At 57.7% G+C, this 6,000-nt stretch overlaps 1 protein-coding gene across 2 annotated transcripts in view; it reads right to left on the reverse strand.

Moving 5' to 3' along the window:
* Positions 1–5,633, reverse strand: part of CHD6 (chromodomain helicase DNA binding protein 6) — a 90,438-nt gene extending 84,805 nt beyond the window's left edge. For both annotated transcript variants that reach the window (XM_071573211.1, XM_071573210.1), the window contains exon 1: positions 5,411–5,633. The gene's annotated coding sequence lies outside the window, so the exon portion shown is untranslated. The remainder of the gene's footprint in view (positions 1–5,410) is intronic.
* Positions 5,634–6,000: the final 367 nt, after the last annotated feature.

Consider the following 6,000-nt stretch of genomic DNA (forward strand, 5'->3'; position numbering starts at 1 on the left):
GTGAAAGATTGAGGGCTAAAGTGCTCCATGCACAAGACCTAGAGAACTCAAGGCAGTAGCTTACACAAAAATAGCAGCTTTCACAGCACATACATAGCAAAGCACTAATGTTTATTCTTGTATCTAGGACTAACTTTAATTCTGCCTCGATGCACAGATATAACAAGACATTCATGTTCCTTAAAGAACCAGTACTTCACCTACCTACCTGTCAAAGAAGTGGAATCCCCCATAACTTAGTAACACCCTTGATCCTGCAGGTAGCTAATTGCTAACACTGGAACTCACCTTCCAAGGCAGCCACAGAACACAAGTTGAAGTGCAAGATGAAACTGTCCACAAAACAATTACCTATTTCCAGTGCAATACAGAGGGAGCGTAACTTTCAGCAGTGGCTGCTAACAGGGAGGGTCTGGTAGCTGAAGTCCTGCTTCTGCCTTCAAAGAAGTGCAAATAAGATATCCCTCAGGGGAAGGGATGGGGGTGTAACATCCTAGGGGGCTTTAGCACTCAGGCCAATAAATGCCTTCTCCTCCAGAGAACGCTGCCAGCCACAGGAATACTCCACTGCACTTCCCCCACCAGGCCTTCCCACAGGCTCTTGCCCCTTCCACTTATGATCCTGGGCCAGAGCTGCCACAGGGGAATCCAAACACGTTTTAGGACCACATCAGATAGCAAATGAAACAACCTTGCCTGCCTGTCTCTCCCTCACCCTAACAGGCACAATAGCAGGGATATGGAGCCAGCTCACGGGGGCTGGGGTAACACCAGCCTGGCCCTACATGCTGCCTCCTTCTGCTCAAATGCAAAGCAGGGTTCCACAGATCCCATACTTCCATGGAAACATTTAGAAAATAAATGCTCTTCAAATTGACGCTGACAATCGTAACTTTTTCCTGCTTTTGGCACATTCACCCCAAAAGGAAGCAATGAGTTACTTGCATTTCAAACCAGACTTCCCATAACAACTGAGTCAAACAGCAGAGAGAGCCAGACAGGCATCAGAGTTTCACCAGAAGAGATCTAAATTTAATCTCACCAGGAAAAACACAAAACAAAAAAACCCCAAACCACCACACTAAAACCAACCACCTGAAAACAACCAACCAGATAACAGTACCCATCTTAGTGCAACAGAAGGGCTGTGCACGGTGAGGGAAAAGGCAGGCCTGCAGAAGGCATGATGTACCTCTGAGGACAGACATTCATAATATCATGGAAGAGAATTCATCACAGGGAAGCCAGAGATGGAAAATGTGATGGGCACCCCGTGGCCAAGCCAAAATCTCACCATTGCAGTAACACCCACAATCCTTGAACCGGACCCAATGCACCTCTGCAAGCACATATCCAGCGCCCACATGAAAAACAAAGAGGGACTGGGACTCAGTTCCCACGCTTCTCATTTTCTTTTCTGGACTGAAAGGAGTGTTTTGCTCCTGTTAGAGCAGGATTTATACTCAGGCTGCAGCACAGAAACAGCATGCACCCCTTAACCTCACGGCAGCATTTCCTCGGCAGGGAGGAGGTTCTCGCACAAAGAATGGGACAAGAGCTGCCCTGACTCACCCCGTGCCACAGAAGGCAGGCCCCCAGCACCCCTCTGAGTTCTGGGCCCAAGGGCAGCACAGACAGGAGCCCTACATCCAGGCACAAACTCTCCCAGTTTTCAGCTGACTTCCCAAAGAGCCAGTGTCTCAGGCACTCCCTAGAGCACAGCCATAACCTTTCCCCAGCTATCTGCCAGCGATCTGCCTCAAACATTTAAGCCCAGCCACAGAGTCCCAGGTATACCCGAATTCTTAGGCTGACTGGACACATCCAACATAACAATGCTAAAAATTATTAGCCACGTATTGGCAGATTGCGAGGCTGCATCTCAGATTTTCCCATATAAGGGAAAGTTGAAGGCATTGTCCTATCGCACAGAAAACATATTGCACCAGTCTGAGACATTAGAAAGCAAAACCAGTCTCCTCGTGTCACAAGCTGAGACCCACAGCACCACACTTTTCCCCTTTTGCTGCCAGCTTGGTCGACTTTCCCAGCTCTGTTATTCCAGCAGGGGCTGGTGCCTGCTGATGGCTGGAGGCTGGCTGGGACAGGCACGCTGCTGTGCAGGGCCCTGCACTTCCGGGCAGGATTTCGGTCCCACCACCACCACCCCCCTGGCAACGCAGGCACCGACGCTGCCATCGGGCCCACAGTGAAGCGTAGCTGCTTTCACAGGGCTTTAGAGTGCTAAGAACCCACCACACAAACCCTGCCCCGCTGTCACCAGCACTGCCTGCAGTAAACATTGCTGCTCGACTGCACATAGACCGTTCATCCCGACCATCTTCTCTACCCCGACAGTGCTCCTTGGCCCCCAACAACCCCTCTGCCTGGCCACAATTACCAACACCACAGGTTGGCTCCACTGTCCCAAGCAGGAAACTGGGAATGAGAGAGGAGAAATGTACTTACTGCTACTTGCAGGAGCACTGAAACAAGCCCTCACAGCTACCCCAAAGCCCAGTGGGACATCCAACCACCGAGCTTGCCAATGTCTCTTTAGGACAACCTTGGAGCAGCCTCCTCACACGTGCCTGCTTTCCAGACCCAACACAGGGGTCCACGTTCCTGCACCAAGGGCTTCCTTGCTGCTGAGCACGACACCAGCTCTTATCTCTGCAAAGCCCACACAGGCCAGGACACCACAGCAAATCACAAAGGCCTGCTCTGGCAGCAGGGCCACCTCACAGAAACAAGCTCACATGCCTGTGCAAAGCCCTCTTGAAATAACACAACCATCACAGTGACACTCTTTATATTACCCACCTGTAAAAGTCTTTGGAGAAACTGGGGAGAAAATATTAAAGATGGCTCAAGGAAGACTTAATCTTAAAAATTACTGAGATTACACTTGAGGGAGAAGGGGGGGCAGAAATTTGTTTCCTGTTGAAGAAACACAGTAAAAAGCAGTCAGGAAAATGAGATATTCCTCTGAAAGCCTTCTCCATCAAGCTACTAGAAAACAACGGACCCCAAAAAGACCCACAGCACTGACCACTGGGTGTAGCACACCAGGGCCAGCTGTTTGAAGACCAGCAGTGTAATCAGAGCCACTGTCCCCCAGGGCCACTACACAGGGCAACAGAGGGAGGGGTAAACTCAAGCCATTAAACAGGTGAACACTATCAAACCAGACAGCAGTGCTCAGAACAAGGTAATGAGGGTCCCTGTGATAGCACCTTCCCAAAGAGATACCCATTATTCACAGCTGCAAGCACGACAAACAGGACAAGAACGGCCTTAGGCTCTGCCTCCCAGGTTCACCCAGGATACCCACACCAGCCTGCAGCAAGGGGCTGCAACTGCCCTCTCAGGGACAGGGCAGCTGAGGTTTCTGCTGGGAGGAACGAGACAACAGGCAGGAATTAACACCCATGGCTGCAGGATAGGCTTCAAACTTCATGGAAGTGTAAACAAACCAACACCAGTCCTCCCCAAGTCCTCTCCTTGACTTCGGTTTTGGTTTGAAGAACAACAACACGTACTTTCAGTTCTATGCACAAGGCACATGCAGACATTTTGAAAGCATCCAGCTCTCCCAGTTATCACATTTTACAGCTTGAAGCACTCGAGGGGTAACAGTCAATCAGCTTCACCCCACTGCTGCCACGTTGCCCATCTCTGCAGCAAAGGCAATGCAGCAGCACACCCAGCGCTCCTGAAGGACCTGCAAGTTCAGGCAGCTGTACCAATCCCAAAACGTGGCATGAATTAGTGTTCCCAAAGGCAAACACACAGCAACATTAAGCTTTGTAGTGGAAGAGGAATCAATTTTCGGTTAAGGAAGTCAGGGACAGCCCGGAACCAAAAGCAACACAGCTGGAGGACAAAAACCTTCAGAGAAACAACCTATTTACTCCAGAAAGAATTTACTCCCAGAGCAAAATATGCTGTTATTGCTTCATATTTCAACAGTTGGACCAAAACAACAATTTCTCTGCAAAGCAGCACAGCAGAGCTACTGCGTGCACAAGGTAAACAAAGGGCAAATAGAGGTAACACAGGACCTATTCCTGTGCTATCATCTGAATGGGGCCCAAAAGCAACAGGAACACTTCACAGCCAGGAACATACTCAGAGCTCAATGTTTCCTCTCCTGTGGCAACACCCTAACCCAATTGACCCCACCAGCCCAGTTAAAAAGATACCCTGAAAACGAGTAGGTCGGGGATGAACACTTAACGCCTAGAACGGCGTGTCTGCCCCCCAGGAGCCTCTGCCAGCGAGGCCGGTGCTGGCCGAGGGGCGCCGGAGGCTCCTGCCCAGACCCACAGCGAACCATCCCCACCCCTCCAAGCCCAACAGCATTTGCTGCATATCCCGCGCAGGAGATAAACAACAAAATAGCCTGAGCTTTCGGCTAAAAGCATCCCAACTCACTGAAGAAACAAACCAAGCAATTTCATAGCAAAATTACTGACAAACTCTACCCCATCCAAGGCGAGCAGCAGCCCGGGCTGCGGCGGTGCCGACTCCGCCGCGTTCGGGGCCGCTGTCGGGAGGCGAATGGGCAAACAGCGGGGCCGGCTGTGCCCGCGGCCCCGCAGCGATCCGAGCCGGCGAGTCCGCTTCCTCTTCCCGTTTGGTTTGTGTGCGTGTCGCTCACAGCGCTCACCCCGCAGCTCTCACTGATGGAGGCGAAAATCCGCCTCCCCCGCCCGCGGCCGCCACGGGCGGACACGGGGGGCCCCCCGGGCGCGGGCACGGCCCCGCAGCGGGCGCGGGGACTGCGGCGAGAGGCGGCCCGGCCGCCGCGCTGCCCGTGCGGGGCCATGGCGGGACCGGCCCTGCCCGCACCGGCCCGGGGGCAGCGCCCGCCAGCGCCGCGGGGCCTGCACCGCTCGGGGCCCCGCCGCCCCTGCCGCCAAGTTTAAAGACCCAGCGATGGATTTCCCGGAGCTGCGCGGTCGCGATGGCGCGGGGAGCTGAGCTGAGCTGCGCCCCGCCGGCGGGCCCGGCACCCGCACCCCGCACCCGCACCCCGGGGCTCGCTCCCCCTCCGGGCCGGGAGGAGCCTCCGCGCGGGGAGCCCGCCCCGCCCCCGCCCCGGGACCCCGCACGCCGCGGGCCCCGCACTGCCCGCCCGGAGCGCGCCCGGCTGGGCTGGCGGGACCCCCCCGCAGCCAGGGCCCGGGGGGCGGGGGAGGGCGGGCGCAGGACCCGGGGGCGCCGCGCCCCTCCCCGCGGCCGGAGCCATGACAGGCCCGGTCCCGGCCCCCGCCCGCGGCCCCGCCGCCGCTGCCGCGGCGCTCATTCATAGCGCCGCCCCGGCGCGGCCCCGCCGCCGCCCCTGCCCCGCCGCCCGGGCCCGGCCCGCCGGGCGCCACAGCCCAAAGTTGGGCGCAGAACTTACCCAAAATGGCTCCGCGGCCACCCCAACACAAACAGCTTTTATTTGGTGAAGTTTAGCCCAGCACCCTGCAAGGACACCCTAACCTCGCCCGGGCCCGCCCCCGCACCGCGCCCATTGGCTGTGCGGGCCCGCGCGCCGCCGCCCATTGGCGGGCCGGGCCGTCAGCCGCGCGCCGCCCGCGCCAAGCTTGGCTGCAGCGCACCCGCCGCGCGCTCCATTGTGCTCCTGCTCGCTCGGCGCCAGCGCAGCGCTGATTGGCCGAGACCCCGCCCGCGCGCCGCACGCGCGCCCCGGCGCCAGGGACCCGGATGTGAGCGGGGCCGGCCCCGCCCCGCCGGGATAGCCCCGCCCTGCACGGGATAGCCCCGCCCCGCCGGGATAGCCCCGCCCCGCCGGGATAGCCCCGCCCCGCACAGGATAGCCCCGCCCCGTCGGGATAGCCCCGCCCTGCACGGGATAGCCCCACCCCGCCCCGACGGAATAGCTCCGCCTCGCCCGGGATAGCCCCGCCCCGCCCCGCCCCGTCCGAGGTAGCCCCGCCCCGCCCGAGATAGCCCCGCCCCGACGGGATAGCCCCGCCCCGCCGGGAT

The sequence above is a fragment of the Pithys albifrons genome, chromosome 18, assembly GCF_047495875.1.
Source record: "Pithys albifrons albifrons isolate INPA30051 chromosome 18, PitAlb_v1, whole genome shotgun sequence".
In the NCBI taxonomy this organism is placed as follows: domain Eukaryota; kingdom Metazoa; phylum Chordata; class Aves; order Passeriformes; family Thamnophilidae; genus Pithys; species Pithys albifrons.